The sequence below is a fragment of the Thermobia domestica genome, chromosome 7, assembly GCF_964235325.1.
Source record: "Thermobia domestica chromosome 7, izTheDome1.hap1.1, whole genome shotgun sequence".
In the NCBI taxonomy this organism is placed as follows: domain Eukaryota; kingdom Metazoa; phylum Arthropoda; class Insecta; order Zygentoma; family Lepismatidae; genus Thermobia; species Thermobia domestica.
This window is the reverse complement of record NC_137460.1, coordinates 239,836,035-239,853,013: the sequence shown is the minus strand read 5'-3', so window position 1 is coordinate 239,853,013 and position 16,979 is coordinate 239,836,035.

Sequence of the window (16,979 nt, the reverse complement as noted above, 5' to 3'; positions counted from 1 at the left end):
TTTCTTTTCTTTCTTTTTTTTACCACGGCCCAAAGGTTTCAAACAGGGAATTTTTTCAGCCCGGATTTTCCATAATTTTTCGTTTCTGATGTATGATACGGACAGATGAGTGGTACCCTCTGAAAGGATGCTTTATTCTGAAGAGAATGAGGTATCAACCATCATCCTAGGACAAATAGTAATGATGCAGTAAAATTTTACATTATGTGCTATGTATAAAATCTATCTATATCTATTGTGGATAGATCCGATAAGTAATCAATTTTTAATATCATTTTATTGTTATTGTTTTAAAAGTTAATCTGATTCGAAATCTTAATAAGATAAAATTATGTTGTGTTTAATCAGGAATCAGAAAAAGTAAACATTGTCATGCAGTAAGAAATTACGCATGATGTTAGTTATTGTTTATATGTCGTCTAGACATAATGTGTAAATCATGATGAAAAGACAGAAATTAAGAAAAGAGCGTGTAAGCTCTATGTTGTTGTAAAATATTTTGTGTATTCAGCTTTGTTCACAAATACACATTTCGGGTATGACATAATATGCAGATTAGCAGAAATAAGCTGTCTGAGAATTTTGGACATGGCACAACAATGGAGAAACGAAAGTTTCTAACAGCTATGACATTTTGACGTCATTCCAAAGTTGAGGGGACACATTCCATCGTCTGGAAGATGGAATAAAAAGCTATTCTTTGTTGGATGAAGGAGGAAGTTTGGATGGAGCGATTGAAGCGTGAACATCCTAAGAAGAAGCTGAACGAGGTTTCACGATACCTCGGTCGCAGGTTCGAGACCAGACGACATCCAGTTGTCGGGTGACAGCTGGACACCAGACATCAAGTTTCCAGTTCAATCATCGCCCATGGTTTTAACAACCGGCTTCTCAGGTATGTCATCGGCTGTGTTGTGGCCTATGTTAAATTCTCAGAAGTTTATAGGTTCTGCGACTGAGAGTGTCATGTTATATCCAAAAGCATAAACATTACACATCACACATTTAACCAACTTAATTAGAATATAGTTGTTATTTAAAGATATTTGATTTCACTCATTTATTATTAACCTCTCGCTACATTATGGTTTATTCCTGTCCATTCCGGATAGTGGACAGAAGCGGCCTTACTGCATCACATTAAGCATTTTTAATCCACATTAAATTAGACCCGATGCAGGGAGGTTGAAATGGTGGAGGCGACGCTAAGTTCGATCCTTGGAAGTAGATTATCCACCATTGAAACTATATATATATTTTTGAAATCTGGCACAAGGTCAAAAGTGTATATATATATATATACTTTTGGCCTTGTGCCAGATTTCAAAATTTTTTTCCGATCTTAGTTTTCAAGATATTACATTGAGATTTTGTACACGCATTGTGTACATCTCAAACTATTTTGCAAATCATTTTGAGATCTCTACCGAGGCCCGAGGGGCTCAAAGGTCTCAAAAAGTGGATTTTTTCGGAAATTTTATACGGAACGGTTTTCTATTAGCCTTGCTTTTACTTTGCTAATATCGATGTTTTTTCACACATTTCTTCCTAGCTTTAACTTCAAGGAAGTTAGCCGGACGAAAGTATGTTTCGGAGATACTCGAATTGGCAGTGAAACAATTAAGAAAACGTCTAAACCAGACGGTAATCATTGTAGTTATGACGTTTCTTCTACTTCCATAGCTTTATAAATTGTTCTAGATTAACAAATAAGAATAATGTATCAAATTTGCAACTTAAAATTATCATAATTTCCTGGGTTGTAACTGTTTTGTTTATTTACAATAAACTTTCAGATACACACTGCAATGTTATCGTTCATTTTCCACCCCTGATAGTGACCAAAATGCAGGGAAATTGATGCGGACCTGAAAGGAATTCGAAAGAAACTTTTTTTTTTCTTAATCTCTGAAAGACAGCCTAGGTATATATATATTGTGACAGAGGTCTCCAGTGCTACTCAAGATTTTATTTTATCTATTTATTTATTTCTGTTGCTGCGTCACCAGACCCTATCCTACAACTTCCAAGTGCGTTTTTATTATTATTATTATTACTACTGTTACTGCATCTAGCATTAAAAGTTACAAGTCTGCTTCAGGAATCTTATTTTCTTTTACTTGCCATCAGGCTAATTAGGATCTTTCACATACAAGTCGTTTCATTCCTCATAATGTTATCTTGCTCTTTTGTGTGTGGACAGTTTCTCCGGTATTGCCTCAACAACAAAAGTATTGATTTAGCAAGACTTATTTTAATTTAACCCGTAACACGTGTTGAATATGAACTGAATTAAAATAGTTATTGTTAAATGAATAGTTTTGTTGTTTAGGCAATACGCACACCAAAGAGAAAGGTAACATTGTGAAGAATGAAACTATTTGCATGTGAATGATATTAATTATCATGAGGAGAGGTAACTAAGATTTCTTACCACCATCTTGTACATTTTAATACCAGACGCAATAAAAACGGGAAACCTCATACCCTCAGTTGAAGATGAAAACAGGAAAGAAGAATAAAAAATGCTGAAAATGATCTCCCGTAAGGGCTCAAATATTCAGCTAACTGACGGAAATTGAAATTAGAGCTAGATATTCTCGGCTATTCTTAATCCATTGAAAAGAAACCTCTATGGATGAAGAAGCTTTTACTCAATTATCAAAAAAGGGCATAGTAAGGTTGAGGAAATGAAACAAATGTACATTAGCCAAACTTATTCAAACCAGTGTTAACGCATGCACCCAATATTTAACCCGGTACGCTATGGACAGATCTCCAGCACTGCTGAGTTAGCTCCCTTTCTCTCTCGGGAATAGGGTTGTAGAAAACCCGATTGAAAAAAAAAAAAAAAAAAAAAAAAGACAGTGGGTTTTATTACATTTTGCACGTATTTAAAGTAATATCCCTACTTAAAGTACCATTTAAGCATTCATGATCTATTGTACACAAAAAACTATGGAATTCTCTTATGGGCCACGGTGACTCAAGCCTAGCGCGGGTTCCTGATTCAATCCCAGCTCCCGCCAAGTGGGTTTTGTGGTGGACAAACACCGTGTGTATGGATTCTCCCGTTTGTCATGCTACCATTATCATCACAGTCTCCCTTGGCCTCGGTATATAATCATCAGACACTGAACTAAACTCTAAAATTTAAAAAAGGGGGGGGGGGGAGTTTCACACGGGAATCCATGAAACCCTCTGTTTCGTGGGACACATGTTGCATCATCATGTTGCTTATATTTCAATTTCTAGAAAAAAGGAAGTAGACAATTTTGTAGGCTAGTGTAACAAATAGATCAGTAATTGTACTTAATACAGAAGTCATAAAATTCGGTATTGTACTCAAAATTCAAATCAGTGACTCGGCAGTCCTGTTTGAATATTCCCTTAGTTTCCCTCAAAATACGCCAGACAAATACTGATATAGTGCAAGTTCAGGAGCCAGAGAGAAAATACAGCTTTATATGGGTGTTGTCTTCATTTCCCTTTATTTCTTACGAACTGACATGTTGGAATTGGGTTTTCTTTTAAATTCCCACTTCCAGTTGCCAATTTGCTTTCTTACCATAGATTTCACGATTAAGGGGCCTTTGTAACATGTGATAATTACACTATGAGTACATACACTATCAGATACGCAAGAAGAATTCTGGAGTTTTATGATCTGATAGCCGTTAGTGTTTAAAAGACAGAAGTATATCTTTAGTAATTTTCATTTTTTAAGTAAACCGTTTTCGATTTGTAACCAACTGCCACATGGAAAAATACATTTTATTATTTGTTTGCACTAATAAGAGAGCATGTACTACAAGAACAAAGGGTATAGTTGCATTGGTTTTTATTTCAGACTGGTAGAAATGCCCATTCTTTGGATGGACATAGTTAGATTTATGGAAAATACTTGAGCCTCCTCTTCTCCTTAGGATACGCATATCAACGAAAGTATAATAAAAATTCCATAAGATATTCTATTTTTGGCATAAAGTTTAAACTCTCGTTTCCCTTGGGATACGCCCTGTAAGTAAAGTTAAATGATAAAATCGCAGCCTGAGGAAGATACTAACAACGCCCAAAACTAATTCCGAACTGTTCAACCATTGCCCTGCAACGCAATCTCAAACAACAGGCAAAGTAGTCTTAAATGTCAAGAAAGAAATGGTTGAAAATGTCTGCCTTCTCCCTTCCAGAAATTTCCAAAAACGGTGAGACATGTGCACCTTTATTTTCAAAGAAGAGTTTACATACCAAGTTTCAAGCTTTCTAACTTAACAGGTTTTTTCTTTTTTTTTTTTTTCTGAAATTTTGAACTCGTTCCATTTCCATTATGATGAGCCCTTCAAGCAAAAACACACAAACAAACAAACAAAAAAAGCTCAAGGTAGGTACCCACTATGTTTCGAAATTCATTTTGAACTGTTCAACTATTCCTCCGTGATGCGAACGCGAACAGACAATATTGCTTTCAATAATACGAAGGAAATGATAGGAAATTTTCCATCCCCTTAAAACGAAAAATTTCAAAAACGCTGGATGTGTGTCCTCTTATTTTTAATGAGGAGTCTATATACCGAGTTTTATCTTCCAATACTTGGCGGGCTCGTGACATACTGTACTTTTTACACACATTTTGAACCCTCGCTATCCCCTCTACTACGATACGCCCTTGAATCAAGGTATTATGATAAAAACCCAGCTAAAGGTAAGTGGTAATTCATTAAGTTCATAAAGTTTTCAACCGTTTTCCCATCATGCGATCAGAAACAACAGGCAACATCGCTTTCATGGTAAAGAAAATAATTATAGAAAATGCACCCCTCAAAAACGCTGGGACACGCGTCAATAATTTTTAATAAGGAGTATATGTGTATCAAGTTTAACGATACTAACTTGACAAGATTAAGCTTTTCGCACAGACTGTAATTTTCCTATCCTCCTCCTCCCTCCCTCCCCACTAAAACCCATTTTAAGTAATACGATAAAAACCCAGTTAGAGGTACGCGATAACTTCATCTAAAATTCATTTCAAACGTTTAGCCGTTTCCTCGTAATGTAATCACAAATAAAGATACTTTTTTTATTTTTAACTAATAGTTTACAATTCAACAGTGTTACACCGAATTTGATCGAATGCATTTTATTATTATTATGATTATTATTATTATTATTATTATTATTATTATTATTATTATTATTATTATTATTATTATATTATTTATGGTGTTCCATTCTGGTGATTATTTCTCGACAAATATACGTTTAAGGCCAATTCTGAAACTAGGCATGTACGAAGAAACATGATTGAAGAAATTATTATAATCACATTAAGGTTATTATTTCAATCCAACTTCTAAACTAATTTTTGGAAGTGGGTTTTATCCAAAAGAGAAAGCCACTGGGGCCTTTCGGACTGGGAAAAATTTCAACAGCCCTGCTTCGGAACCAGACCAGAAGGAACATATCTTATAGTGACAATTTTATCATGTAGATCGGACGAGTTGGGCATTACACGTCGTCTTTGTTTCTATATTACACTGTCCGCATTCACTCGGTTACTGTGAATTTACAGTAAACTAAACAGCTATCGAAGTAGGAAATCGTGTCGTAAAGGTGCTGCAGATCAAAAAGAGGGCCTCTTTTGGAAAATTTACAAACAATTCATTATCAACATACATACAGAATTAAAAAGGCTGGAACATTACTATCCAATTCTACTACGTAAAAACAGGATATTTACAATTCACATTTAGTTTTACAAGGAAAAAAAAATTGGTCACATCTAAGGGTTAAGTTCCGCAGGCGAACCTACCAAATTATAAAATTTACAGGGAAATTGACAGAATCATACGAAATTTAAAAACCAGACAAACGAGAAACATAATAGAAGTCATCACTGTACGATGCCTAATTACGAAGAAAAACTATGTTTAATCTTGAACTAGGCTATGCGAAGGTATGTGTGGCCATATTAGGTAACTGACGAAGTATAAAGTGTGTGTGTTTCAAACTCACTCTCTTAATAACTTAACCTAAGTAAGTGACGTAATAGGATAGAGAAGGCGCCGACTGATTCTAGCGTCACTCGATATTGCGCTAATCGTTTATTTGGGATTCGTTGCTATCTAATTTTAGGGAGGTATAATTTGTAAAATCTACTTCAGAAATAAGTGAATTTACTTCACAAAAGGATTGTATAAGCTATCAAAATATATTGGGATCTTACTTCTGATAGCCTATACATAATAAGGTAGAAATACGAAATGCAAAGCACGATATTAACCATACTCCACGTAGTATTCAATAAGACAGGACGATGTGTAGTGCTATCTGAAGACAGTCTGCAAAGCAGGGTTGGCAAAAACCATGGTTTTTATTGAAAAACCAAAAAAAGTTTTTTTTGTTTTTTTTTTTTTCAAATAATTTGCTCTATGTATTCATATCATATATGGACAGAAGTAAGTTTGTTCCGCCTTGATGTCATTATGCAACAACCGGGTTATACTGGAAGGGGTCACATAAGCTTAAAGCGGAATAAAAACCGCTTCTCGAGTTACATCCGAGAGAAATTGTCCTCCATTTGAACTCGGAACCAGGACTAATTGGCAACAAATGCGATACGTCTGTCGACTCACTCACGAAGGAATCCTGATAAAAATACGTTGTACTGATCTTTACATGTTTGTTAATATAATTGTCAAGAGTCACTTCAGGACAAAAAGATCAGTTGCACAAGTGAAACCATTATATAGAATTACATATGGACAATTTCAAAGTACTACAGAGTACAGAAGAACTAATTTATTTCAAATTAGTTAACAACGACTTTTATTAGTCCAAATTAAAGAAATACAACGACTTAATTTGCATATCAGTAAAAAAAGTGAATGAAGTTACGAATTATTTGAGTCCACTTTGGCTCAGACTCATTTATATATAAATAGATACCAAAGATACTTCTCATTTCAGTAAATGCCTCTCGTGGGGTCTGTATGACCCCCCCCCCACACACACACACACAAAAAGTACGGCATTTCGATGTATTTTATCAATAGTAAACATTATTGAAACGAAACAATATTTTGAATTTTTCTTTGATTGCAATTACATAACAATAATAACAAACTACGAAAAGTCACAAAACAAACATTCTTATTAACAAACAAGCTTATTAAAAAAAAAAAAGTTGCTTTTGTAGTATAATCTTATTGAGTAATGAATGGGAAATTTAGGTCTGAATATAATACGAAAAATATACGGGAGTGAAACGTGATAACCAACAAATGTGTGTTGATCAAGATTTTACAAACACTTACACTTTCACGAACATATTTCGATTTTTTGGTTTAAACCAGTTTTTTTTTTTTCTTTCTTTTTTTAACCAGCTGTTTTAAACCACTTTGGTTCAAATCAGCCAACCCTGCTGCAAAGTAATCATGGAAGTGCTGTAAAGCTGTCCAAATGGTGGAACAGCAGAAAGGACTTATTGAGCACCCAGGACACAAATCTGAGAAGTTAACACAAGTCGTGCTAACAGAAATTCTAAATCCTGGATTTCATATACAACACTGTGGGAGACAAAGCTACGATAATGCTAACAACACATCAGAAGCTTACGCTGGATTCAGGGTGGATTGATTTAATTCAAGATTAAAATCGCTTGATTTTTTAAATAAAAATCGTTGATTTAAACCAAATTCCGAAATAAATTAATTTAAAGTGACAATAAATAAAATCTCATTTCTGTTGTTATTTTGAGATAATAATAATCATAATTATAGTACAACGAGACTCAAATGTATGTATAGCACAGTATGAAAACAAGTATCATGCAGAGGACGATAAGGGAAAATCCCGTTTTGTTTTGAACAGGTAACAAGGTATCCCGCTTTCTTCTCTTCGTAACATAGGGTTTGTAAATTGTTAACTATTCCGTCGAGGAAATCACCATCGACATTTAAGACGAAAATTCCGTCGAGGAAATCACCATCGACATTTAAGACGAAAACTATTTTGCGTGCGCGTCTGTTTGCTTGGTCCCAGATAATAGGGGCATATTTAGAGGCGCTTATCCCCTCTCCGAAACTTAAAAAGTTTTTAAAGATTTTATAACAGGCGAAATTTATGTATTTCGTGCCGTAAAAGGTGCAGTTTTACTATAGGGATCCACAGATTGTAAAATGTACAGAAAAATTTGGGCAGGTCTTTAATTTGCCCATTTTATGTCGAGAGAACAGAAGCCAACAAACCCCTGCGAAGCTTCTAAACCGTTCCTACTACTACTACTACGGATCCGTACAGTAAAACTGCACACCGCAAGCTAGTTCCATTTTTTAAAAAATATGCCCCTGCCAAATATCAGTAACTTTTGTGAAAAAAAGTGTCATGTTGATAAACGTTGCTGCACTTTTTCTTTAATGCTTGAGAAACATTTTTTGGGATGGAAATAGGTTAAGGATTGGGGATTAATTCATAATCCAATGCCAATAATTTCACTGAAATGGCATAATTAACATTTCGTACTAATTCCTAAGTTTTTTTTTCTTAAGTTCGCGTCTTGTATTAAACGAGGAGAAAGATCTGATTTAAATCAAAAAAATCAACAAAAATTATTTTTTTTTAAAATAAAAGTCATATTTTCCCACCCTGGCTGGATTACAGGCAAGTCCTCTGGCAGAATACATACCCTGTTTTGCGCATTCCCTAAATGTTGTAGAAACTTGTGCCGCAATTTTGTTTTTTGAAAAAAAAAAAAAGGAAAAATGAAATATTTGACGTCCCACGGTTATGCCGGTAAGGCTAAAGGAGACGGTGATGATGATTAATGAATGAAATGGTGGAATGAAGAAAGTGGGAGGAAACGGGAGAACCCCGAGAAAACCCACGCACACGGTGTTTGTCCACCACAAAGTTCACTTGGCGGGTCTGGAATCGAACCCGGGACCCCTAGCACCAGAGGTGAACGCTCTACCACTGAGCCACCGCCCCCCTTTTTTTTTTTAACTGCAGAATCTATATGACTTCTTCTCAGAATTGGACAGAAAGTGGGAAATTCTACTCAAACATTTGAAGCCGGGATCAACTGTTTTGAAATGCTTACCAACTCGTTGACCAACAAGGGCAGATGCATGTAAAGCACTGTAGCTCTGGAGCAAATTGCGAGTCACAACAATGAAAAAACACAAACTCGTAGTGATGCTGATGATTACTGTGGAAAATTACAACAGTTAAGACTCGGCATTAATGTGTACTATCTTGGCAAAGATCATTGAGCGATTCGATGCAGCCAATAAAAAGCTACAAGCAACAGATACTGGTGTGACTTCAGCAACAGAAGTAATTTCAAGATTGGAATCATATTTGCAAATTGATCGTACGAAATTCGCTATTCATTTCAAAGCTCACTTGAAAGCGTGTGGTGTAGCCATCAAGACTGCATCTGAAATGTTAAAGTACATTCGGACAAAGCAACTCGAAACCATCTTTCCCAATGTAGATATTCGCATACGAATGTTTGTATCTGCGACAATTTCGAACAGTTCGGGGGAACAAGTTAAGAACCATTTACGGTCCAGAATGCACAAGAAATTCAGCTCTTAGTAAAATGTATTTTGAAAGAGAACTCTTAAGAAAGGTAGATTTTGAACCATTTGTTAGTTTATTTGCAAACGCTAAAGCCAGGAAGAAGTGTTTTGCTCTGTAACAAATATCGTACTATTTCCAGTAACTATTAATGTTTCAAGATAAAAATATGTTATCGTCAGAGTGGATTGGTTTAAATCAGTCTGATTTAAATCACGATTTTAATAAAGACTTAAATCACTTTATTTTTTAAAAATAAAAATCGTTGATTTAAATCAAATTCCGAAATAAATTAATTTAAAGTGAAAATAATTACAATTCCGTTTCTGTTCTGTTATTTCGATTATGGAAGATAATAATCATAATACAATGAGACTCAATTGTATGAAAACGAGTGTTATGCAGAGGATGATTAGGGAAAATCCTGTTTTAAACAGGCAATCCTCTTTTTCTCTTTGCAACGTAGGCTTTCCAGATCTTTACTATTCCAACGGGAAAATCACCATGGACATTTAGGATGTAAATTATTTTGTGTAGACGTCTATTTGTTTGTTTCAAGATAATAGGGGCGTATTTAAAGGGGTCCGATCCCCTCTCTGAAACAAACAAAATATATTTTACAACTTTAGGCGAAATTTATGTACTATATACATGGAAGTTCCTCGGGATCGTAATACGGCAAATTTTGAATGCGTTAAAATATCGAATAATACCTTTGATACTTTCAAATATCTAGGATCAATATTAACAAACGAAGACGGTATTCACCAAGAAATTAAATGTCGACTAAAAGCAGGGAATTCATGTTATTATTCACTTCAAAATCCCTTGTCGTCGCGAATTCTGTCGAGGCATTTGAAGCTTAAAATATATAAAATGATAATCATGCGTGTTGTTCTGCATGGTTGAGAAACATGGTCGCTTACTATGAGGGAAGAACATAGACTGAAAGTATTTGAGAACAAGATGCTGAGACGAATATTCGGACCCAAGAGGAACGAGAATGGGGAATAGCGGAAACTTCATAACGAGTGATACATAATGTATACGGTTTACCAAACATTGTTAGGGTCGTCAAGTCTAGGAGGCTTAGGTGGGCGGGTCATGTAGCTAGAATGGAAGTAAGTAGAAACGCTTTCAAAGTCTTGACTGGAAGACCAATCGGAAAACGATCATTAGGAAGACCTAGATGCAGGTGGGAGGCTCGCAGAGATAAGAATACAAAGTAGAAACTGGATCCAATTGGCTAAGGAGAGAATTTAGTGGAGACTTTTGTGAACGCGGCATTGAACCTCCGGGTTCCATAGGCCATAGAGTTAGTTACTTAATATTAAGCGAAATTTATGTACTTTATAGGTATTTCCTGCCACCAGCTAGTTCGTATTTTTTTAAAAGTATGCCCCTGCCAAATATCAGTAACTTTCGTGAAAAGAAAAGTGTCATGTTGATAAACGCTGCCGTACTTTTTCCTTAAAACGATATTTGGGATTCAAATAGGTTAACCATTGGGGACCCAATACTTTCACTTAAATGGCATAATTGACATTTAATACTAATTCCTAATGTTATTTCTTCAGTTCGTGACTTATAATATACGAGGAGAAAGATTTTTTTTTTTTTTTTTTTTTTACAAAAACCATGTTTTTTTTTTTTTTCTTCCATCCTGGTTATCGTCCAAATTATGACATGCAAAGATGTAGCCTATAGCCATTATAAGATTCAAAGCATCATAAATGTAGGTGATGAACTAAGTTCTTGTAGACTGGTATGTAGAGATGCAAGGGTTCGGAAAAAAATCGGCTTTTTTGAAAAAATAAAAAAAACAGTTTTTTCTGCTTCGCTTTTTTGTTTGGGAAATTTTGGGCTTTTTTGAAAATCTTGCTTTAAACTGATAAAGCTGACTTTGTTTCGCTTCTCTACAACCAAAAGAACTCATTTAAATAGTGGTTGATGCAGATAATAATATGAAACCTTGAAAATAAACCATGAATTTCAAAAAGATTTTTTAAAATTCTTAACATATTTACATTACGAATTCTAAAGGATTAACCAATATATGTAATAATATTTTAACCTCTTATATACAATAAGTACTTGAAAAAATAATACACAAATGACTAGCAAAATTGTATGTAGTATTTTTACTTCAAAATATCACACACCCTTTTTATGAAGCAAAGTAAAGAAAAACATGAGAGAAATCTGCACATCAAGAGCTTCGTTCGGGTAGTTCTGTACATTCTTGAAATTTTTCAGTTAAGTTTTAATTTTCATATACATTGTATGAACATTTCGAACAAATTTTTCAGTGATTGATCACATACGTAATAATCTGTTACCACCTATCAGTGCTTCGGATCTGCAAAATCGGTAAAGCTCCCAAATTCTGTAATGCACTGACTGCTAGTTAAGCTTGTTCAGAATCGGGAAAGTATCGAATTTTCTGTTCATGGATCATATACGTAATAGACGGTACATCTGAGCATATGGTTTCCTAGCAGGGTTGGCAAAAATCATGCTTTTTATTAAAAAGAAACAAAAAAAAACGGGTTTTTTGGTTTAAACCAGGTTTTTATGGTTTAAATGATTTGCTCTATATATTCATATCATATATGGACAGAAATAAGTTTGTTTCGCCTTGATGTTATTATGCAACAACCGGGTTATGCTGGAAGGGGTCTCATAAGCTTAAAGCGGAATAAAAACCGCTTCTCGAGTTACATCCGAGAGAAATTGTCCTCCATTTGAACTCGGAACCAGGACTAATTGGCCACAAATGCGATACGTCTGTCGACTCACTCACGAAGGAATCCTGATAAAAAAAATACGTTGTACTGATCTTTACATGCTTCTTAATGTAACTGTCAGGAGTCATTTCAGAAGGACAAAAAGATAAACAGTTGCACAAGTGAAACCATTACACAGAATTAATTACATATGAACAATTTCAAAGTACGACGGAGTACAGAAGAACTAATCTAGTTCAAGTTAGTTAACAACGACTTTTATTGGTCCAAATTAAAGAAATACACCGACTTAATCTGCATATCAATAAGAAAAGGGAATAAAGATACGAATTATTTGAGTCCACTTTGACTCAGACTCATTTATACATAAATAGATACCAAAGATACTTATTTCACTAAATGCCTCTCGTTGGGTCTGTATGACCCCCCCCCCACACACACACACAAAGTACGGCCTTTTTGATGTATTTTATCAATAGTAAACATTGAAACGAAACAATATTTAAAATTTTTCTTCGATTGCAATTACATAACAATAATAACAACTACAAAAAAATCACAAAATAAACATTTATAAACTTGTAAAAAAAAGTTGCTTTTGTAGTACAATCTTTTTGAGTAATGAATGGGGAATTTAGGTCTGAATATAATACGAATAATATACGGGAGTGAAACGTGATAACCCACAAATGTGTGTTCATCAAGATTTTACAAACACTTACACTTTTATGAACATTTTTTTGTTTTTTGGTTTAAACCAGATGGTTTTTTTTTGAAAAAACCAGCTGGTTTAAACCTTGGTTTAAACCAGCCAACCCTGTTTCCTAGGCTGTAGAATATATAACCACCATCACGGTTTACCCAATGCTGAAGGTTTCTAAATTTTTAACAAGAAAATTGAACATATAGTTACGAAACTTTTTTTTTTTTTTTTTTTTTTTTTACAAAAAAGAAAAACCATGGAATTCATTTTAAAAAGGGTGGAAGAATCAATCACTGTTCCAATTCACAAGAAAGACGACAGAATTGATTGTAATAATTGTCGTAAATTATTGGAGATTATCAGCGTGAATTTATTCGAAATACACCAGATATTTACCATTCGACAAATACTTGAAAAGAAATGGGCATATGTTACCCAGTACATCAACTGTTTATTGATTTTAGAAAGGCTTACAACCTGGTAAGGAGGGAAACATTGTACAACATTCTTACAGAATTTGGAATACCGGAAAAGCTAGCTAACTAACTAACTAACTAACTCTATGGCCTATGGAACCCGGAGGTTCAGTGCCGCGTTCACAAAAGCTCTCCACTGACTTCTATCCTTAGCTAATTGGATCCAGTTTCTACTTTGTATTCCTATCTCTGCGAGATCCATCTTAATATTATCCTCCCATCTGCGCCTAGGTCTTCCTAATGGTCGTTTTCCTATGGGTCTACCAGTCAAGACTTTGAAAGCGTTTCTACTTTCTTCCATTCTAGCTACATGACCTGCCCACCTAAGCCTCCTAGACTTGACGACCCTAACAATGTTGGGTAAACCGTATAAACTATGTAGTTCCTCGTTATGAAGCTTCCGCCATTCCCCATTCTCGTTCCTCTTGGGTCCGAATATTCTTCTCAGGATCCTGTTCTCAAATACTTTCAGTCTATGTTCTTCCCTCAGAGTAAGCGACCATGTTTCACAACCATACACAACAACAGGCATGATTATCGTTTTATATATTTTAAGCTTCAAATTCCTCGACAGAATTCGCGACGACAAGAGATTTTGAACCGAATAGTAACACGAATTCCCTGCTTTTAGTCGACATTTAATTTCTTCGTGAATATGATTTTCGTCTGTTAATATTGATCCTAAATATTTGAAAGTATCCACTTTATCAATAGTATTATTTAATATTTTAACGCCTCCACAATTTGCCGTATTACGGTCCCGACGCACTTCCATGTATTTAGTTTTCTCTGCATTTACTTCTAAACCCATGTCCCTGCAAGCGTTTAATAATATCTCTGCATTTATTTCTACTGTTCTCCTATTATCCCCTATTAAATTTACATCATCAGCATATGCCATAACCTGGTGAATGCCGTTCAACTCTAGGCCCTGGTTGCTATCTTTGATTTTCCTTATGGCATATTCCAGCACAAAGTTAAATAATAATGGCGACAACGCATCTCCTTGTTTCAGGCCATTTTCGACGTGGAAGCTCGTGGACAAAAATTTTCCTACCCGGACTTTACTTTGGGATTCACTTAAACATATCTTAATTAATCTAATTAGCTTTCTCGGTATTCCAAGCTCTGTAAGAACGTTGTATAATGTTTCTCTCCTAACCGAGTCGTAAGCCTTTCTGAAATCAATAAATAGTTGATGTACCGGGGTATTGTATTCCCACTTCTTTTCGAGTATTTGGCGAATGGTAAATATTTGGTCGATAGTTGATCGATTTCGTCTAAATCCGCACTGATAATCTCCAATAATTTCATCTGCGTATGGGGTCAATCTTGCTAACAGAATATTTGAAAGGATTTTATAGGATGTTGACAGAAGAGAAATGTCTCGATAATTATTACAGTCAGTTTTGTCGCCTTTCTTGTGAATTGGAACAATGATTGACTCTTTCCACTCTTGTAGCAATTCTTCCTTGTTCCAGATAAGGAGAATGAGTTTGTGTATCTTGTTCCACAATTTTTCGCCTCCAGCTAAAATTAACTCAGCCGGAATTTCATCAACACCCGGAGATTTGTGTTTCTTTAATTTCTTTATAGCGGCTTCCACTTCTATTCGATTGGGATCTGGAATATACGGTTCTGCGGTGTGTATCTCCTTTTCTCCACGCACATTAGTTTTTGGCTGCGTGTTCAGCAAATCGTTAAAGAAATCTTTCCATCTATTTAAGAGGCTATCCGTATCAGTGAGAACTGTCGCTGATCCCCTTATACATGTCCCGAATATTTTTATTTTTACTATTATCTTCAAGTTCCTTAATTTTAGCTTTCAAAAAATCCCGTTTCTTTGTTCTAAAAGTTTTGGAAGTTTCCCGCCTGATATCTGCGAAATTTTGTGTAGTTATTTCATTCGGATTTTGTAGCCACCGTAATTTTGCCTGTTTTCTCTTCTCTGCTAGTTTAATGCATTCTTGGTCGAACCATGGTTTGTTCCTACGTATTTCCGCGTGTCCCAATTTTTCTATTGCTGAACTTTTAATGCTATCTCTAATTTCAATCCAAGTATCCTCAACACTAGTGCACTCCGAGTCTTCTAAAACCGAGAATCTATTCGAAACTTCAATCTGGTATTCCTCTCTTACCTGGCTCTCTTCTAATTTCTTTAAATTAAATCTCTCCGTTTTCGGACATTGAGTATTACCTTTATTCAACGATAATCTCTCCCGTATTATCGCTGCTACCAGGTAGTGATCAGTGTCACAATCAGCCCCTCTAAACGACCGGACGTCAATTATGCTAGATTGTCTTCTTCTATCTACTAAAACGTGATCAATCGGATACCGGAAAAGCTAGATTTATTAAGTATTTAAATGAATTCCAGAGTAAAGTCCGAGTAGAAAAATGCGAGCTTCCACGTCGAGATTGGCCTGAAACAAGGACATGCGTTATCGCCGTTATTATTTAGCTTTGTTCCGGTTTACGCTATAAGAAAAATCAAAGATAGGAACCAGGGCCTAGAGATGAATGGTATTCACCAGGTTATGGTGTATGCTGATGATGTAAATCTGATAGGAGAACAATCAAAAGAAATGCAGAAGCCTTATTAAACGCTTGCAGGGACATGAGTAAATGCAGAGAAATCTAAATACAAGGAAGTTCACAAGGAAGTTATGGCAAATTATAAATGCGTTAAAATGTCAATTACTACTTTCGACTTTGGATCAGTATTACCAGACCAAAATCATACCCAAAAAGAAATTAAATGTCGACTAAAATCAGAAAATTCTTGTTATTGTTCAGTTCGAAATATTTTGTCGTCGCGAATTCTGTCAAGGAATTTAAAGCTTAAAATATATAAAACGGTAATCATGCCTGTTATGCTTTATGGTTATGAAACATGGTCGCTTACGCTGAGAGAAGAACGCAGACTGAAATTATTTGAGACTAAAATTCTGAGACGAATATTTGGACCCAAGAGGAAGGGGAATGGCGGAAACTTCATAAAGAGGAACTACATAATTTATACTGTTTACCAAACATCGTTAGAGTCATTAAGTCTAGGAGGCTCAGGTGAGCAGGTCATGTAGCCAGAATGGAAGAAAGTAGGAACGCTTTCAGTTTTAACTGGAATTCCAATCGGGAAACGTCCATTAGGAAAATCTACGCCCAGATGGGAGGACAATATTAAGATGGATCTAGCAGAAATAGGAATACAGAGTAGAAATTGGATTGAATTTGATAAGGACAGAAGTCAATGGAGAGCTTTTGTGGCCATAGAGAAAGAGAGAGACAGAATACATTTAAGTTAAGCACAACTGCATAACAAACATGAGTGAGTGGTTAACTTTCACGCTTCTATCGTGAAGTCCGGGATTTAACCACGCATTCGACCAGTTTTACAAGTTTTTGAAAATGAAATGAAATAATTAGTTTTACGTCCCACGATTATGCCGGTTAGGCTAAAGGAGACGGTGATTA